The sequence below is a fragment of the Arachis hypogaea genome, chromosome 15 (assembly GCF_003086295.3).
Source record: "Arachis hypogaea cultivar Tifrunner chromosome 15, arahy.Tifrunner.gnm2.J5K5, whole genome shotgun sequence".
NCBI lineage: Eukaryota > Viridiplantae > Streptophyta > Magnoliopsida > Fabales > Fabaceae > Arachis > Arachis hypogaea.
In genome coordinates, this window is record NC_092050.1 from 56754342 (window position 1) to 56775555 (window position 21214).

General features: G+C 40.2%; 1 non-coding gene across 1 annotated transcript; it reads left to right on the forward strand.

The window, feature by feature from the left end:
- Nucleotides 1–490: 490 nt before the first annotated feature.
- On the forward strand, nucleotides 491–597 carry LOC112752845 (small nucleolar RNA R71). Its single transcript, XR_003177257.1, has one exon. It is a non-coding gene; the product is annotated as a small nucleolar RNA R71 (small nucleolar RNA).
- Nucleotides 598–21214: the final 20617 nt, after the last annotated feature.

Genomic DNA, 21214 nt, shown 5'->3' on the forward strand with positions numbered 1-21214 from the left:
GGAGTTGTAACATCTCTGGTCTTGATTTTGATCTTGCTCACTTCCCCACCCAAAGTTTGGGTGGTTTCTCCATCCAGGGTTGTAGGTCTTGGAGTATGGATCATAGTTTTTCCTTGGTGAATTCCCAATGTAGTTGGCTTGCTCCTGACTACCCTCTGCTTCTTCATTCACTCCTTCTTGGGTTGTTGATGAAGTTGAGATTGCTGCTACTTGGTTCCTCTCCATCTTCTTGGTGAGGTCAGCCAGCTGTTGGGTAATGAGCTTGTTTTGGGCCAACAGAGCATATACATTGTTTAGCTCCATTACTCCTCTTGTATTCCGTCTTTCGGAATCATAGAAGTAGTCGTTCTCTGCTACTATTTCAATAACATCTATGGCTTCCTCAATAGTCTTCTTCTTGTTCAAAGATCCTCCGGATGAATGGTCTACGGCCTTCTTTGACTCGTAAGGGAGCCCTTCATAGAAAATGTGCAGCTGCACCCATTCGTTGAACATATCTGGTGGGCACCTCCTTGTTAGGTCTTTAAACCTCTCCCATGCTTCATATAGAGTCTCACCATCTTGTTGCCTAAAAGTTTGGACCTCAGCTCTCAGCCTATTGATTCGTTGAGGAGGGTAAAATCTTAATAAGAATTTATTCACCACGTCTTCCTAAGTTGTCAAGCTTTCCCTTGGAAAAGATTCCAGCCACTTAGCTGCCTTGTCCCTGAGTGAGAATGGAAATAAGAGCAGTCTATAGGCGTCAGGATGAACACCATTAGACTTCACTGTGTCACATATTCTCAGGAAGGTGGTTAAATGTTGATTGGGGTCTTGAACACCTCCTCCAAACGAACAGTTGTTCTGAACAAGGGTGATGAGCTGTGGTTTAAGTTCAAAGTTGTTGGCATGGATTGTTGGCTTTTGGATGCTACTTCCACAATTTCCTGGGTTTGGATTGATGTAAGAGCCCAAAACTCTTCTATCCTCCTGATGAGTATTTTGGTGGAAAAATGAATTTCTCCCGAAACACACAAATCTAACCGGCAAGTGTACCGGGTCGCATCAAGTAATAAAAACTCACGGGAGTGAGGTCGATCCCACAGGGATTGAAGGATTGAGCAATTTTAGCTTAGTGGTTAATTTAGTCAAGCGAATCAAGATTTGGTTGAGTGTTTTGTGATTTTCAGAAATTAAATTGCATGGAATTAAAGAGAGCAGGAAATAAATTGCTGAATCTTAAAGAACAAGAAATTAAATGGCAGAAACTTAGAATGCAGGAAATGTAAATTGCGGAATCTTAAAGTGCAAGAAATGTAAATGACTTGAATTGTAAAGGGGATTGGGACTTGGATTTGCAGAAATTAAACAAGGAAAAGTAAATTTGCATCAAGCAGAGAAGTAGAAGAGGGTTTGGGTTAAATCGGATCTTGAAGCAGAAAAGTAAATGAACATGAAAACAGTAAACAGAGAATTAGAAATTGAAAGTTCAGATCTCAGGACCCAGAGACTAGAGAACCAGGTCTAGATCTCACTACCTTCCTTGATCTAACAAGAACAATTGCAAGGGAAATGTAAATTGCAAAGAAAGTAGATGAAGAACAATTAACCAAAACTGAAATTCAATTAAGCAGTAAATAAACAGAGAGATCCAAGGATGAGATTGAAACAGAATTTCTTCAATTCTCCAACCCAAGATCCAAGACAATTGTAATTGAAATTGAAGGCAATAAAAATCAGAGGAAGAGAATGCAATTCTCCTTCCCCGAAACTAAGAAATTAAAGATCACTCAATATCCCAAAGCTCTCCGAAAACTATTATGAAAACTCAAAAGGAAAGCTCCCCGAAGAACTTGAATTCTATCCTATTTATACACTTTCTTCAAATGATCTTCAAGCCTTGAGTTGAGCCTTTGCTCTTGGTGGAATTGGGTTGAAAGAGGCCTTGGTTGATTGCTCTTGGAGTTTGGAGAAGAACCAAAGTGAACCAAATGAACCGGGTTGGAGTTTTGCAAAAGTTGGAGTAAAAGTTTGAGCAAAAGTTAGGGGCTAACTTTTGCTCCAACTTTTCATATCAGCTACCATAACTTGCTGCTATCCACGTTGGGGCAAAAGTTAGGGGTCTAACTTTTGCTCCAACGTTGGCCTTCCTTGGTGCACTTATGGCGCCAACGTTAGCCCAAAAGTTAGGGGCTAACGTTGGCGCAAACTTTTGCTCCTTCCCTTGTATTTTTCATGTGCCAACGTTAGCCCAAAAGTTAGGGGCTAACGTTGGCGCAAACTTTTGGTGGCCAAGGGGGTTTTTCTTATGCCAACGTTAGCCACCAAGTTAGGGGCTAACGTTGGCGCAAACTTTTGGGTGCCCAGGGGTGATTTTCATCTGCCAACGTTAGCCCAAAAGTTAGGGGCTAACGTTGGGGCTAACTTTTCACCCAAAAGTTTGTGCAAAAGTTTGAGGCTATCTTTAGGTCCAGCTTTTTGCTTCCTGGTTCAATTTCACTTATTCCATTGTCCTCTCTTTACTCCTAGCTATTCCTTCTTGCTTCAACCTTTCTCCAAGCTTTCTTCACCTATCATTAATCAACCAAACACATAAAAGCTATGCTTAAAATCATGAGATATTCATTCTTTCATAATATGTGACAATTATAGTATAAAACCTCATGAAATAGCATGAATTCATACATGGTTGATTAAATCAAAGGAAACATGAAAATCTACCCAATTAGCTTGCTTATGGCTCAAGAAAGTGCATAATTCTAATGAAAACAAAAGAAAAAGACTAGTTAAAATAGGCTAAGATGACTTGTCATCACAACACCAAACTTAAAGCTTGCTTGTCCCCAAGCAAGAAATGAATTTTGCTCATATGTTCTTTCACTTAAGAAGGATTGAAGAATAAATTATAAGGTCTTGTGAGTGAAGTGATCAAGTGTCAGTGGGGTGAACTCTAAATCATATGCTCATGCAAGGGCTTCAGTGCTCACTAGTCTTCACATATTGGGAATCTTAGGTCTTAGGATTTTCATCCAAATGGTATCATGGAGATCTCTTTATATGTAGTCACCTTGAAGCAGCTTATAGTTTCTTTGCTTTGGCCTTGACTCTAAGTGTCATGTCTCAAAGCGGCTCTTTAGATAAGCTTTCAATCAATACTCCTAAACTAGTTGGTTTTAAGGTATTAGGTGTTAAAGCACCCCTAAGGATTTACTTGTTCAAGCCTCTTTCTTTGACACAACTCAACCACAAGCATTTTACTAAGCTAACAACTCTTTGAGTCATTGTTTCTTCTTTCTTTTCTGCCTAGTAATTGATGCTCAGAGCCTTGGGCCATGTTCTTTTTGTCTTTGTATTTTCTTTTCTTTCTTTTGTTTTGTTTGCTGCTTCTTGGATCAATAAATTTTTGAGAATCTCCACAATACTTCTTTGAACTTCATGTCCTGCCTATGAGCTTCCATGCAAGTTTTCACAAGCATGCAACCTCAATACATAATCATACAACTAGAACCACCACTTCTCCTAATCTTTTGCTTGCCTCAAAATTGTTTAATTCCTCAATCCTTCTTTTCAAAGAACTTTCATGTGATGCAATTCTTGAATCATTGAGTACAAACAAGTTTTGAAGAGAAAAATGTTGTGAATAATCAAGCATCTTGCTTACTGAATTACAGAAAAACTATGCTATGCAGACAGATAATCAGGGAAACTAAACCACTCTCAATCATAGCAGTGTTTGATGTAAGATAATCACTTAACAATACAACCTTTTGGAGTTCGCTTGCTTTCCTTCTTCTCATCATCATCATTGCTGGCCTTTAGGTTCATCCTTTGTTTCTTTGATTGATGATTCTTAATCATTCCAAAAGCTTGTATGGACCTCTGCAATAATATTGAAAGTTGCTTGTTCCCCAAGCACTTGGAAACAATGGTTAGTCTGGCTGATTTATTTATGGGCTTTTGAACTTACTTTGGTGTGGGAACACCAAACTTAGTACCTTGCCAATGGGTTTCATGCATCAAATTAACCATGTGTAATAATTTTTTTTCTTTTCTTCTTCTTTTTCAAAAGCAATAAAACTGAAAACTAGGAAACAACAGAATAGTTAACTAGTTCATCCAACATGCTTGAAGCCATCATTATGCAGAGAGTGAGAATGTGTTTTATAATGGGACTTTGGTGAAACACCAAACTTAGAATCCTGCATTCTCCTTTAGATTGTTTTGGTGTGCAACACCAAACTTAGCTTCTTGCATTATAGATAAAACTACTTAACCTTTTTATTGAAATAGATATGAAAAGATAGTTACCTCCGGTTGGGTTGCCTCCCAACAAGCGCTCTTTTATTGTCACTAGCTTGACATCCTCTGTGCTTGCTCAGCTCAAATTCTGAGCTTCCTTCTCCTTGTCCTATTGTCCTTCTAAGTGAGGCTTTGCTTTCTTCTCACTCGTTTCTGTGAGGTTTTTGGCTAATTGTTCCATTTGCTTCCCAATTCCCCCGAATAAGTTCTCATGGTGTTTGTTCATCATCACTTGATGTGTCATCATTCTCTCTACTACGCTCTCTAGATTGGTGATCCTTTGAGAATTCTGTGAGATTGTGTGGTGATGTTGTTGCAGGTTTGGGAAGTGGTTGTTGTAGTTGAAGTTCCTTAGTTTCTGATGTTGAGGTTCCCTCATTCTTAGATAAGAATGTGGCTTCCATGGTGGGAACTGTGCATTCACTGTAGTGGAATGGAGAAAATCAAGTTGTCTAGCCATTGACTCCAATTGTTGCTGAGTTTGCTGATGTAGCTGTTTGCTTTGATTCATGACTGCCTTCATTCCTTCAAGATTCATCGTATCTTTCTCTGAAGTTGCATTCTGTGGTGTCTCAAAGGAGTGTTGGTTGTTGGTTCTCTTGTCATTGAACCTTGCAGTTCCTTGACCAGTTGCTGTTGCTTCGAGTAAGTCATCTGAGAAGTGATCCACCGCTCTTCTCGTTTCTGGGGTTAATCCTTCGTAGAATGCTTGGAAAGCCACTTTGTCATTTGCTTTCTTGTATCTTTCCCATGCTTTGAGAAATGGTTCTTCCTCTCCTTGCATGAATGGATGTGTTCCCTATTTCATCTTGATGTTCTGTTGGGATGTAGAGAATTTGGCTAGAAATTTGGCAACCAAACCATCCCAACTAGTGATACTTCCTTGGGGAAGAGTTTCAAGCCATTGTGCTGCCTCATCCTTTAGTGAGAAAGGGAATAGCAAGAGCTTATAGACATCATTATTGACAACATCACAGATCCTCAGAAAAATAGATAGATGCTGTTCAGGATCCTCCAATGGATTTCCACCATAGGAACAATTGTTCTCTATTAGTGTAATGATTTGCGGCTTCATGTTGGCATGTTCTTCTTTCTCAGAAACTTCATTTTCAATGATATCCTTCCCTCTGGCTGCTCTTTTTTCCTGCGACATAAAAATCAACAACGGAACACACAGTGATACTCTTGAAAATTGAGTGTAGGCAGTTGAGACAAAACTTCAAACAGTTAGTGGGTTAGTCAAAAATTAAAGAAAAAATGCTTGATCTAGATCACCACCTCACTTAATCATTGTCAATCTAATCAATCCCCGGCAACGGCGCCAAAAACTTGATGAGTATTTTGGTGGAAAAATGAATTTCTCCCAAAACACACAAATCTAACCGGCAAGTGTACCGGGTCGCATCAAGTAATAAAAACTCACGGGAGTGAGGTCGATCCCACAGGGATTGAAGGATTGAGCAATTTTAGCTTAGTGGTTAATTTAGTCAAGCGAATCAAGATTTGGTTGAGTGTTTTGTGATTTTCAGAAATTAAATTGCATGGAATTAAAGAGAACAGGAAATAAATTGCTGAATCTTAAAGAACAAGAAATTAAATGGCAGAAACTTAGAATGCAAGAAATGTAAATTGCGGAATCTTAAAGTGCAAGAAATGTAAATGACTTGAATTGTAAAGGGGATTAGGACTTGGATTTGCAGAAATTAAACAAGGAAAAGTAAATTTGCATCAAGCAGAGAAGTAGAAGAGGGTTTGGGTTAAATCGGATCTTGAAGCAGAAAAGTAAATGAACATGAAAATAGTAAACAGAGAATTAGAAATTGAAAGTTCAGATCTCAGGACCCAGAGACTAGAAAACCAGGTCTAGATCTCACTACCTTCCTTGATCTAACAAGAACAATTGCAAGGGAAATGTAAATTGCAAAGAAAGTAGATGAAGAACAATTAACCGAAACTGAAATTCAATTAAGCAATAAATAAACAGAGAGATCCAAGGATGAGATTGAAACAGAATTTCTTCAATTCTCCAACCCAAGATCCAAGACAATTGTAATTGAAATTGAAGGCAATAAAAATCAGAGGAAGAGAATGGAAGTCTCCTTCCCCGAAACTAAGAAATTAAAGATCACTCAATATCCCAAAGCTCTCCGAAAACTATTATGAAAACTCAAAAGGAAAGCTCCCCGAAGAACTTGAATTCTATCCTATTTATACACTTTCTTCAAATGATCTTCAAGCCTTGAGTTGGGCTTTTGCTCTTGGTGGAATTGGGTTGAAAGAGGCCTTGGTTGATTGCTCTTGGAGTTTGGAGAAGAACCAAAGTGAACCAAATGAACCGGGTTGGAGTTTTGCAAAAGTTGGGGTAAAAGTTTGAGCAAAAGTTAGGGGCTAACTTTTGCTCCAACTTTTCATATCAGCCACCATAACTTGCTGCTATCCACGTTGGGGCAAAAGTTAGGGGTCTAACTTTTGCTCCAACGTTGGCCTTCCTTGGTGCACTTATGGCGCCAACGTTAGCCCAAAAGTTAGGGGCTAACGTTGGCGCAAACTTTTGGTGGCCAAGGGGGTTTTTCTTATGCCAACGTTAGCCACCAAGTTAGGGGCTAACGTTGGGGCTAACTTTTCACCCAAAAGTTTGTGCAAAAGTTTGAGGCTAACTTTAGGTCCAGCTTTTTGCTTCCTGGTTCAATTTCACTTATTCCATTGTCCTCTCTTTATTCCTAGCTATTCCTTCTTGCTTCAACCTTTCTCCAAGCTTTCTTCACTTATCATTAATCAACCAAACACATCAAAGCTATGCTTAAAATCATGAGATATTCATTCTTTCATAATATGTGACAATTATAGTATAAAACCTCATGAAATAGCATGAATTCATACATGGTTGATTAAATCAAAGGAAACATGAAAATCTACCCAATTAGCTTGCTTATGGCTCAAGAAAGTGCATAATTCTAATGAAAACAAAAGAAAAAGACTAGTTAAAATAGGCTAAGATGACTTGTCATCACCTCCCCAACATGATTTGCTCTACCTCCTCCCCATGGTTGTGATCCTCTTCTTCATGATGGTTTTCCATGTTGTCTTCCATGTTTGGTTCAAAGAATTCCTCTTCTTCCTCAGCACCAACCACTTTCTTTCCTCTTGCCTCCCTCCTTAATCTAAGGAAGGTCCTCTCAGGTTCAGAATCGAAGGAAGTTGAAGCCCCGCTTCTTCTCCCTATCATACAACCATCAAGTGCAAGCAAGAAAAGATAGGTGCAGAAAGTATTTTTGTCAGAATTACTGTTAGTTGTGGGTGATGCAATATATCAAACAGTTAGTGGGTTAGCAAACAGAATTGAAAATAACAAAAAAAAAAAGAGTAGAGGGGGAAGGGAAGAAGTTTAACTAAAACAGAAAGTAAATCACTCAAACAGAAAATGAAATTCACAAAAGAAAAATGCTCAATCTAGTGATCTTCCAATTTAATCATTGTTGATGCACAATCAATCCCCGGCAACGGCACCATAAACTTGATGCGGGTGAAAACTGTCTCTCAACAAATTTCCTTCGGCAAGTGTACCGAATTAGTCGTCAAGTAAAAACTCACAATAGAGTGAGGTCGAATCCCACAAGGATTGATGGATTCGCTCAACTAGAACATTCTTCTAATTAAAGTTGCTTGATCAATCAATCCCTGTGGGATTCGACCTCACTCTATTGTGAGTTTTTACTTGACGACTAATTCGGTACACTTGCCGAAGGAAATTTGTTGAGAGACAGCTTCCACCCGCATCAAGCAACTTTAATTAGAAGAATGTTCTAGTTGAGCGAACCCAGAATTTGGGTTGAGAGTTGCAGAAAATAAAATGGCGGGAATGTAAATAACAGAAAAGTAAATTCTAGAATTAAAGGACTGGAAGTAAATGACTGAAAGTAAATTACAGAATTGTAAATGGGAACGGGGAATTTGCTCATAAAAGTAAATGGCAGAAATTAAAGAGAATGGGTAAGATCAGAGATGGGGAGTTCATTGGGCTTAGGAGATGTTGCAATTCTCCGGATCAAGTTCATTTTCATCTCTTCCTCAATCAATGCACTCATTGATCTCCTTGGCAATCTTAATTGATTGAATTACAATTTCTTGCAATTCAATCTCTCAAATCTTGATCAATAGCCAATTCCTTGGTCAATTGCTCATCAGAAGAGATGAAGTATGGTCACTGATTATACCACATGCATTTCCCAAATCAAGTATTGAGAGGGTTATAGTCACATACCCATCCAAACCCAATTTGGTCCAGCATGAGAAAGCATTTCTAGCTTGATCTCTTCATTCCTCTTTCAAGGTTCAGAAGAGATCCAAGTTTGAATAGCTTCTTTTCCAAGATAACTACCCAATTGGATGAAGATCGAAAGCTTTCAAGTAAAATCAACAGAAAAGATAGAAGAAAAATAATGAAAACTAGTATTGATCCATCAAATTACAACAGAGCTCCCTAACCCAATGAAAGGGGTTTAGTTGTTCATAGCTCTAGAAAATGAAAACAAAGATGGAGAATACATCATAAAACTAGAAATTGCAGAGAAGGTAAAATACAGAGAGTAGTTCTCTTTTCCAACTTCCAGAACTCCTTCAACAATTCAAAGCTACTCCTATATATACTACTTCTCTCAGCTTCTAGTTGGCTCTTCAAGCCTTGGGCCTTTGGATCTTGAGTTTGAAGCAGTTCTCTTCTTCATTTGGGCTTGGCTTTACTTGCAGAGAGAAAATGTGAAGTGGGCAGAGACTTTAGCTCAGGACGTTAGGGGTGTTAACGTTTAGTGAAAATATAAGTTCAAGAACGTTAGTGACAATCAACTTTCTCACTAACGTTACTAAGTAAAAGCCACGTTAACTTCAATGTTAGTGGCATAAACGTTGCCACTAACGTTGCCTCTAAGTCCTTCGCACACGTTATTGAGACTTAACATTCCCAATAACTTTGAAAAGCCCCCTTTCTTCCCACGTTAGAGCCCACGTTAACTTAGTTAACGTGGCTCTTTAACGTGGGCTTGCCATCCTTCGAGAACGTTAGTGACACTCAACATTGTCAGTAACGTTCCAAGGTGCCCCTATGCCTCACGTTAGAGTCCACGTTAACTAGGTTAACGTGGCTTCTAACGTGGCCATGCTTAGCCATCCCCAACGTTAGTGACAATGTTGAGTGTCACTAACGTTGGCCATTCTTTCACTCATCAACGTTAGCTTCCACGTTAACTAAGTTAACGTGGGAGTTAACGTGGCTCCCTGAGGGGTTGTGTGGTTGCTTCCAACGTTAGTGACAATGTTGGGTGTCACTAATGTTGTCGACCACTCTTGCTTCTTACGTTAGCTCCCACGTTAACCAAGTTAACGTGGGAGTTAACGTGGTATGTTTCTCCTTAGGCCGACGTTAGTGACAATGTTGAATGTCACTAACGTTGGCGTTTCTTCCCCCTTTTAACGTTAGAGGCCACGTTAACTAAGTTAACGTGGATTCTAACTTGGCCACTTATGAGCATTTGCCAACGTTAGTGACAATGTTAAGTGTCACTAACGTTGGCTCAACTTCCCCTCTCCACGTTAGAGTTCACGTTAACTTAGTTAACGTGACTCTTAACGTGGTCAATGATGGCTTCGAGAGCATTATTGGCAATCACTTTTCTCATTAACTTTGCAAGTTACCTCCCATTCCTTGCTTCCTTTGGTCTTGAAATCAAGCAATAGAGCGCATCAAAGTTCTAGTCCAAGTCATGGGCAATGCAACATACAATTTGTCACTAAACTCATGCAAAATCCTCATGAAATAATGTAAAATGCACAATGTATGCTTGAATCAAGGTGTAAGTAAATATCTATCCAAAACTAGCTTATTTCCTAAGAGAATGCATGAAACTAACATAAAAACAGTAAAGAAAAAGTCAGTGAAACTGGCCAAGATGCCCTGGCATCAATCCTCCCTCTACTTGGACCGATAATGGTGTGTTGTATAATCAGGGACCAAGCCTATCTCTCTTCATGAGCAATTAGACCAAGGAATTGGCTATTGATCAAGATCTGAGAGATTGAATCACTAAGGGATTGGGGCTCAATCAATCATGATTGCCAAGAGGTCAATGAGTTGCATGATTGAAGAGGATATAAGCTAGATTTGATCCAAAGAGACAATATCTCCCAATCTCAATGAATTTTCCCATTCTTATCTATCCATTTCTTTACAGCTTAATTTTACATTCAGTAATTCCCCATTCCCATTTACATTCAAGTCATTTATGATTCTGTACTTTACATTCTGCCATTTATATTTCTGCACTTTATTGCTTTTCTTTATATTCTAGTCATTTACATTTATGTCATTTACAATTCTGCACTTCACAATCCTATTGATCCACTTGACTAATTCATCAATTAATTAAAACTACCCGAATTTTCCAATCTCTGTGGATACGATCCCACTCTATTGTGGGTTATTACTTGACGATAATTTTGGTGCGCTTGCCAAAAGAACTAATTCACCAATTTTGAATGGGGGTGTGAATTGGATTCATCAAGTTTTATGGCGCCGTTGCCAGGGATTAGCTTAAATTTGACAGTGATTAAATTGATTGGAGAGCTAGATTAAGCAATTTAAATTTCTTGTTATTTTAGTTTCTTCTATTTAGCACCTTTTATTTTTATTATTTTAATTTTTATTTTGAGTTCTATTTATTTCTTCTTTAATTACTTTTAATCGTCATCCGTGTTTCCACTCTTTTAACTGTTTGATTAATTGCACCACTCACACTAAGAACCACTCTAACAAGAGTAATTTCTTCATTCATTTTCTTTCTTGCTTTTTGCCTTATTGGTTGTATGACAGGTAGGAGAAGCAGGGCTTCAACTTTCTTTGATTCTGAACCTGAGAGGACCTTCCTTAGATTAAGGAGGGAAGCAAGAGGGAAGGGAGTCATTGGTGCTGAGGAAGAGGAAGAGTATTTTGAAACAGACATGGAGGAGAATATGGAGAACCACCATGAAGAAGAAGCTCACAACCATGCCAGAGAAGGCCCAGTAAATCATGATGGGCAAGAAAGGAGAGTCTTAGGCTCCTACATCAACCCAAACCTAGGAAATTATGGTAGCAGCATCCTGAAGCCAACAATTCATGCCAATAATTTTGAGCTGAAGCCTCAGCTCATCACACTTGTTCAGAATAATTGCTCATATGGAGGAAGTGCCCAAGAAGACCCTAATCAACATCTCAGCACATTCTTGAGGATATGTGATACTGTAAAGTCCAACGGGGTACACCCTGACATCTATAAACTACTCTTGTTCCCTTTCTCACTCAGAGATAAGGGAGCAAAGTGGTTGGAATCAATCCCCAAGGATAGCTTAACTACATGGGAGGAGGTCGTGAACAGATTCCTTGCAAGATTTTACCCTCCACAAAGAATCAATAGGCTGAGAGTTGAGGTGTGATAACTGCGCATCATGTACCCTTTTTCTTATCTAAAAGAACCATAAAAAGAGCATAATCTCATTTATCAATGCAATTTCATGAACCAAATGATATATATTATGGTACAGTGCTTTGAAATAGGTTGTGCTGAATTTCAGGTGATAAGAGCAACAAAAGGGGAAGAAAAACAACAAATAAGGATGGGCGTGTGAAGCTGGGCGTGCCACTTGAAGCTCTGGGCGTGGCACGCCAAGCTTTTGAACCAACTTTCAACAATGGGCGTGCCACTTGAAGCTATGGGCGTGGCATGCCAAGCCAACATTCCAGCAAAGAAGGTTGAAGAATTTTACATGGGCATGCCACTTGGTGCTATAGGCGTGGCACGCCAAGTTTGTGAAGCCAAGATGTTAAAGAGGGCGTGCCACTTAGTATTTTAGGCGTGGCACGCCAGGCTTAAGTTCCAAAGGAGTGATTTTGAGCCCCACTATGGGCGTGGCACGCCAAGCATTGGGCGTGGCACACCGGGGCATATGCCAGCCTGACCTCCTCTCATTCAAATGAAGATATCTTGAGCTACACAACTCCATATGAGATGATTCTAGTTCCATTATAACGTAGACATCCAGGGCTTTCCAACCATATATAACACTTTATAATTGACACTGGAATGGAGGAAGGTATTGACCCCGAAAACACATGGAGAAAAATATGTCACTGCAGAGTTACCAGCCTGACCTCTTCATCTTCAAAGGAACATAACTTGAGTTGTAGAGGTCCAAATGATGTGATCTTGGTGGCGTTGGAAAACTGGCATCAAGAGCTTTCCAACGATATTTAACACTCTAGGGTGGATGATGAGCGGATATTTTATACGCTTTTTGGGGATAATTTCATATAGTTTTGAGTATGTTTTAGTTAGTTTTTAGTCTATTTTTATTAGTTTTTAGGAAAAATTCATATTTCTGGACTTTACTATAAGTTGTGTGTTTTTCTGTAATTTCAGGTAATTTTCTGGCTGAAATTGAAGGAGCTGAGCAAAAATCTGATTCAGGCTGAAAAAGGACTGCTGATGCTGTTGGAATCTGACCGCCCTGCACTCAAAGTGGATTTTCTGGAGCTACAGAACTCGAAATGGCGTGCTTCCAATTGCGTTGGAAAGTAGACATCCAGGGCTTTCCAGAAATATATAATAGTTCATACTTTGCACAAGAATAGACGACGTAAACTGGCGTTCAACGCCAGTCCTCTGCCCAATTCTGGCGTCCAGCGCCAGAAAAGGATCAAAAACTGGAGTTGAACGCCCAAACTGGCACAAAAACTGGCGTTCAACTCCACAAATAGCCTCTGCACGTGAACTGCTTAAGTCTCAGCCCCAGCACACACCAAGTGGGCCCCAGCACACAGAAGTGGGCCCCAGAAGTGAATTTCTGCATCATCCATCATAGTTTATCCAATTTTTGTAAACCTAGGCTACTAGTTTAGTATTTAAACAACTTTTAGAGACTTATTTTGTATCTCATGACATTTCAGATCTAAACTTTGTATTCTCTAACGGCATGAGTCTCTAAACCCCATTGTTGGGGGTGAGGAGCTCTGCTGTGTCTCGATGAATTAATGCAAGTATTTCTGTTTTCCATTCAAACACGCTTGTTCCTATCTAAGATGTTCATTCGCGCTTAACTGTGATGGAGGTGATGAGCTGTGACACTCATCACCTTCCTCAAATCATGAACGTGTGCCTGACAACCACCTCCGTTCTATATACGATTGAATGAGTATCTCTTAGATTCCTTAATCAGAATCTCCGTGGTATAAGCTAGAACTGATGGCAGCATTCATGAGAATCCGGAAAGTCTAAACTTTGTCTGTGGTATTCCGAGTAGGATTCAAGGATTGAATGACTGTGACAGGCTTCAAACTCTTGAAGGCTGGGCGTTAGTGACAGACGCAAAAGGATAGTAAATCCTATTCCAACCGGATCGAGAACCAACCGGTGATTAGCCGTGCTGTGACAGAGCGCATGAGCGTAGTTTTCACTGGGAGGACGGAAGGTAGCCATTGACAACGGTGATCCACCAACACACAGCTTGCCATAGGAGGGCGTGCGTGCGTGAATCAGAAGACAGAGGAAAGCAGAGATTCAGAAGACAAAGCATCTCCAAAACCCCAACATATTCTCCATTACTGCACAACAAGTAATCTTTAATTTATGCTCTCTTGGTTATTCACAATTCAACTGATAAACATAATTGACTTCCTGACTAAGATTTACAAGATAACCATAGATTGCTTCAAACCAACAATCTCCGTGGGATTCGACCCTTACTCACGTGAGGTATTACTTGGACGACCCAGTGCACTTGCTGGTTAGTGGTACGCGTTGTGAAAAGTGTGATTCACAATTCGTGCACCAAGTTTTTGGCGCCGTTGCCGGGGATTGTTCGTGTTTGGACAACTAACGGTTTATTTTGTTGCTTAGATTAGGAAAAATTTCTCTTTTTTTGGTTTAGAGTCTTTTATTATTTATCCCTTGTTAAAACACATTAAATTTATAACTCAGTTAGTTAGAACGTGGTGTTTATGTTCATGGTAATTGGCTATCATATTTTTTAAACCTTTTTCAAAAATAATTTTTCTATTAAATCCTGTGCCAAACCTTAAGTTTGGTGTTTTCTTGTTGATTTTCCTTTGGTTTTCGAAAATTTTGGTTTGGTTTTCTAAAAATTTTAAGTTTGGTGTTCTTTCTTCATGTTCCTGTGTTCTTGTAAGTCTTCAAAGTGTTCTTGAGTTTTCCTTGTGTCTTGATCTTAAAATTTTTAAGTTTGGTGTTCCTTGGTGTTTTCCCTCCAAAATTTTCAAAAACAAGGAGCATTAGATCTAAAAATTTTAAATCTTGTACTATCTTATTGTTTTTCTCTCTCCTGACTAAATTCAAAAATATCTTTTCAAAATATCTTTTCTAACTTCCTAACTTCTTATCTTTTCAAAATTTGTTTCAACTAACTAACTAACTTTTTGTTTGTTTCTTAACTTTTTCAAAACTACCTAACTAACTCTCTCTCTCTCTAATTTTCGAAAATATCTTCCCTCTTTTTCCAAAATTTCGTTTTTATTTAACTAATTATTTTTATTTTTTTTTATAAAAAAAATATTTAATTTCAAAATTCGAATTCTTTTTAGTTATTTTATTTTATTTAAGTATTTACTTCTTATAAAATAAAATAAATAAAAAGGTAAATCAGTCCAAGTTATATCCATATATCCATCATGGACATAAGTGGAAATGAACAGTCCAGGAGGACTCTGGGGTCATATTCTAACCCCTCTACTGCTTCATATGGGAGTAGCATATGCATACCCTCCATTGGAGTTAGTAGCTTTGAGTTGAATCCTCAGCTCATTATCATGGTGCAGCAAAGTTGCCAGTATTCCGGTCTTCCACAGGAAGAACCTATGGAGTTTCTGGCACAATTTCTACAAATTACTGACACAGTACATGATAAGGAAATAGATCAGGATGTCTACAGACTATTACTGTTTCCATTTGCTGTAAAAGATCAAGCTAAGAGGTGGTTAAATAACCAACCTAAGGCCAGCATAAGAACATGGAAACAGCTGACAGAAAAATTCCTGAATCAGTATTTTCCTCCAAAAAAGATGACACAGCTAAGGCTGGACATCCAAGGCTTTAAACAAGGAGATAATGAATCTCTTTATGATGCCTGGGAGAGATACAGAGAGATGCTACGAAAATGCCCCTCTAAAATGTTTTCAGAGTGGGTTCAGTTAGACATCTTCTACTATGGGCTTGCAGAAGGAGCTCAGATGTCTCTAGATTACTCAGTTGGTGGATCTATCCATATGAGAAAGACAATTGAAGAGGCTCAAGAGCTCATTGATACAGTTGCCAGGAATCAGCATCTGTATCTAAACAGCAACCCTTCCATGAATGAAGAGGTTAAAACAGTAACTGCTAAATTCAGTACTGTAAAACAAGCTGCTGAATTCAATCAGCAATTGGGTTTTCTAACAAAGCAGCTAGCTGAATTCAAAGACAGGCTACAGGAGACAAGGATAACTAATATACATATGGACGAACAGTTTAAGCAAACAAAGCAGCAGCTATCAAGGCAAATAGCAGAAGAATGCCAAGCAGTTCAATTAAGAAGTGGGAAAACATTAAATACCCCACCTCAAGGAATCAAAAATTCAAGAAATGAGCGACCCACCAAAGATTCACCTGAGGACAGTAAGAGCCCAGGGAAAAATAATTCTGGCACTAAAACGCCAGAAAATGGGTGGAAGGCTGGCGCTGAACGCCCAGACCATGCCCAAAACTGGCGTTTAGCGCCAGAAACAAGGCAGGATTGGCGTTCAACGCCAGAAATGGGCAAGAATCTGGCATTGAACGCCCAAATGGGGCAGAATCCAGCGTTGAATGCCCAACATGGGCACATTTCTGGCGTTCAGGCACCAGGAACAGACAGTGAGTTGGCGTCTAACGTCACTCCAGCTTCTGACTCTGGCACTCAATTGCCAGTGAAGGATCAGACACACACAAGTGCTGATAGCAACCCCTCTAAAAAGGCTTCTTTAACCACTAAGGTTGAGGAATATAAAGCCAAGATACCTTATCCTCAAAAACTCCGGAAAGAGGAGCAGGATAAGCAATTTGCTCGCTTTGCAGATTATCTAAGGACTCTTGAAATAAAGATTCCATTTGCAGAGGCACTTGAGCAAATACCTTCTTATGCCAAGTTCATGAAAGAGATCTTGAGTCATAAAAAGGAGTGGAGAGAAACAGAAAGAGTTCTCCTCACTGAAGAATGCAGTGCAGTCATTCTGAAAAGCTTTCCTGAAAAGCTTAAAGACCCTGGGAGTTTTCTGATACCATGCATATTAGAAGGTGATTGCACCAAGACAGCTTTATGCGATCTTGGGGCAAGCATCAACCTGATACCTGCATCCACTATCAGGAAGCTTGGCTTAACTGAAGAAGTTAAACCAACCCGGATATGTCTCCAACTTGCTGATGGTTCCACTAAATACCCGTCAGGCGTGATTGAGGACATGATTGTCAGAGTTGGGCCATTCGCCTTTCCCACTGACTTTGTTGTGCTGGAAATGGAGGAGCACAAGAGTGCTACTTTCATTCTAGGAAGACCCTTCCTAGCAACTGGACGATCCCTCATTGACGTCCAATAGGGGGAAATAACCCTGAGAGTCAATGATGATGAGTTTAAGTTGAACGCTGTCAAAGCCATGCAGCATCCAGACACATCAACAAACTGCATGAAAGTTGATCTCATTGACTCTTTGGTAGAAGAGATCAACATGGCTGAGAGTCTCGAATCAGAGTTGGAAGACATCTTTAAAGATGTTCAGCCTGATTTGGAGGATTCAAAGGACATGAAAGAGCCTCTGAACTTTCTTCTGAAAGAGGAAAAACCTCCTAAACCCGAGCTCAAGCCACTACCACCATCCTTGAAATATGCATTTCTGGGAGAAGGTGACACTTTTCCAGTGATCATAAGCTCTGCTTTAAGTTCACAGGAAGAGGAAGCACTTATTCAAGTGCTAAGAACACACAAGACAGCTCTTGGGTGGTCTATAGGTGACCTTAAGGGCATAAGCCCAGCTAGATGCATGCACAAAATCCTATTGGAGGATAATGCCAAACCAGTGGTTCAACCACAGAGGCGGCTAAATCCAGCCATGAAGGAAGTGGTGCAGAAAGAGGTCACCAAATCACTAGAGGCTGGGATTATTTATCCCATTTCTGATAGCCCCTGGGTGAGCCCTGTTCAAGTCGTCCCAAAAAAGGAAGGCATGACAGTGATTCATAATGAAAAAAATGAACTGGTTCCTACAAGAACAGTTACAGGGTGGCGCATATGTATTGACTACAGAAGGCTCAATACAGCCACCAGAAAGGATCATTTTCCTTTACCATTCATAGACCAGATGCTAGAGAGACTAGCAGGTCATGATTATTACTGCTTTTTGGATGGCTATTCAGGCTATAACCAGATTGCAGTGGATCCCCAGGATCAAGAGAAAACAGCATTCACATGTCCTTCTGGAGTGTTTGCTTATAGAAGGATGCCATTTGGGCTATGTAATGCGCCTGCAACCTTCCAGAGATGCATGCTCTCTATTTTCTCTGACATGGTGGAAAAATTTCTGGAAGTCTTCATGGATGACTTCTCAGTATATGGAGACTCATTCAGCTCCTGTCTTGATCACCTGAAACTTGTTCTGAAAAGATGCCAAGAGACCAACCTAGTTTTAAACTGGGAAAAGTGTCACTTTATGGTGACTGAAGGAATTGTTCTTGGGCATAAAATCTCAAACAAGGGAATAGAGGTGGATCAAGCAAAAATAGAGGTAATTGAAAAATTACCACCACCTGCCAATGTTAAGGTAATCAGAAGCTTTCTGGGGCATGCAGGATTCTATAGGAGGTTTATAAAGGATTTTTCAAAAATCGCAAAACCTCTAAGCAATCTGCTAGCTGCTGACACACCATTTGTGTTTGACACAGCATGCCTGCAGGCGTTTGAAACGCTGAAAGCTAAGCTGGTCACAGCACCAGTCATTTCTGCACCAGACTGGACATTGCCATTTGAGTTAATGTGTGATGCCAGTGATCATGCCATTGGTGCAGTATTGGGACAGAGGCATGACAAGCTTCTGCATGTCATTTATTATGCCAGTCGCGTTCTAAATGATGCCCAGAAAAATTACACAACCACAGAAAAAGAACTACTTGCAGTGGTTTACGCCATTGACAAGTTCAGATCATACTTAGTAGGATCAAAAGTGATTGTGTATACTGACCATGCTGCTCTTAAATATCTACTCACAAAGCAGGATTCAAAACCCAGGCTCATCAGATGGGTATTGCTTCTGCAAGAGTTTGATATAGAAATAAGAGAAAGAAAAGGGACAGAGAACCAAGTGGCTGATCATCTGTCCCGGATAGAGCCAGTGGAAGGGACGTCCCTCCCCTTTCTTGAGATCTCTGAGACGTTCCCTGATGAGCATCTATTTGCCATTCAGGAAACACCATGGTTTGCCGATATTGCAAACTATAAAGCTGCAAGGTTCATACCCAAGGAGTACAATAGAATACAAAAGAAGAAATTAGTTACTGATGCAAAGTACTACTTGTGGGATGAACCCTATCTCTTTAAGAGATGTGCAGACGGAATTATCCGTAGGTGTGTCCCCAGAGAGGAAGCATAGAGAATCCTATGGCATTGCCACGGATCTCAATATGGAGGCCATTTCGGAGGTGAGCGAACAGCCACCAAGGTCCTCCAATGTGGCTTCTATTGGCCCACACTCTATAAAGATTCCCGAGAGTTTGTACGTAATTGTGACAGTTGCCAAAGAGCTGGTAATCTGCCTCATGGTTACGCCATGCCTCAACAAGAAATCTTGGAAATTGAGTTGTTTGACGTATGGGGAATTGACTTCATGGGACCTTTTCCACCATCATATTCAAACACTTATATTCTGGTGGCAGTTGACTATGTATCAAAATGGGTTGAGGCTATTGCCACACCCACCAATGATACTAAAGCAGTGCTGAAGTTCCTCCAGAAACATATCTTTAGCAGGTTTGGTGTCCCTAGAGTGTTAATCAGTGATGGGGGCACTCACTTCTGCAATAAACAGCTTTACTCTGCCATGGTTCGGTATGGAATTCGCCACAAAGTGGCCACACCATATCATCCACAAACCAATGGGCAAGCTGAAGTCTCTAACAGAGAATTAAAGAGAATCCTGGAACGGACAGTAAATACCCGTAGAAAGGATTGGGCAAGGAGCTTGGATGATGCTCTGTGGGCTTACAGAACAGCATTCAAGACCCCTATAGGGACCTCTCCATACCAACTCGTGTATGGTAAGGCATGCCACTTGCCCGTGGAACTGGAACATAAGGCCTACTGGGCAACCAGATTCCTAAACTTTGATGCCAAATTAGCAGGAGAAAAACGATTGCTCCAGCTAAATGAGCTAGAGGAATTCAGATTCACAGCTTTCGAAAATGCCAAGCTTTATAAAGAAAAATCAAAAAAATGGCATGACAGAAAGCTGTCATCTAGAATCTTTGAACCAGGACAGAAGGTCCTGTTGTTTAACTCTAGACTCAGGCTATTCCCCGGGAAACTGAAATCTCGGTGGAGGGGACCATACGTGATTACAAGTGTGTCACCATATGGTTATGTGGAGCTTCAAGATATTGATTCTGATAAGAAGTTCATTGTCAATGGACAGAGAATCAAGCATTATCTTGAAGGCAACATTGAGCAAGAATGCTCAAGGCTGAAGCTAGATTAAAAGCTCAGCAAGGTCCAGCTAAAGACAATAAAGAAGCGCTTGCTGGGAGGCAACCCAGCCATGGGGCATCAATCCTCTAAGCATTTTTGCCCTATTTTTATTTTTATTTGTTTATATAAAGTTCACTGACACTAAGGTACAGAATCATTTGTATAAGTTTACAGGGTTACAGAAGGAATCAGCACACAAAACAGAGTAAAAGAGCTCAATGGCAAGAAAACGCCAATAAAGGGGCATTTTGGGCGTTCAGCGCCCAAAATGGGCATCCACTGGGAGCTGAACGCCAGTAATGGTAGCAATATGGGCGTTCAACGCCAGAAATGGCCACCCACTGGGCGTTGAACGCCAGTAATGGCAGCAACTGGGCGCTGAACGCCCAGGAGATCAGCATTTGGGCGCTGAACGCCCAAAACAAGCAGTGTTTGGGCGTTCAAACGCCAGGAAGACAGGGAGGAGCCAAATCCATTTATCCCACACGTATTTCCATTCTAATTTCAAATTTTATGCTTCAATGCATGATTCTTACATAAACATATCAAGAACCCTGATTTCTAAAATCCTTAATTTCTAAAAATCCTTTCTTTTCTTTTGCTTGGGGACAAGCAAACCTCTAAGTTTGGTGTGTTTTTCCGAGATCACTAAGATCATGGCTCCCAAAGGAAAACAATCCACTCCAAGAGGCAAGAAAGAGAGCGTTCCAAAACCACTTTGGAATCAAGGGAAGTTCTTATCTAAAGAACATTCAGACCATTATCTTAAAGTAATGGGTCTGAGATCAGTGATCCCGGAAGTTAGATTCGATTTGAAAGAAGACGAATATCCGGAGATCCAGGAGCAAATTCGAATCAGGAACTGGGAAGTCCTAGCTAATCCTGAAACAAAAATAGGAAGGAACATGGTCCAGGAGTTCTATGCTAATATGTGGCAGACTGACAAGCAAAGACTATCTGGAACTGCCTGCTATGAATTTCGGACCATGGTCAGGGAAAAGATTGTTCATACCACCCCTGACAAGATCAGAGAGATATTAAAGCTACCTCAGCTAAAGGATGATCCAGACTCCTTCAACAGGAGGATGATGAGAGCAGACATTGGCCTGGATAAGATTCTAGAGGACATATGTATCCCTGGAGCCAAGTGGAC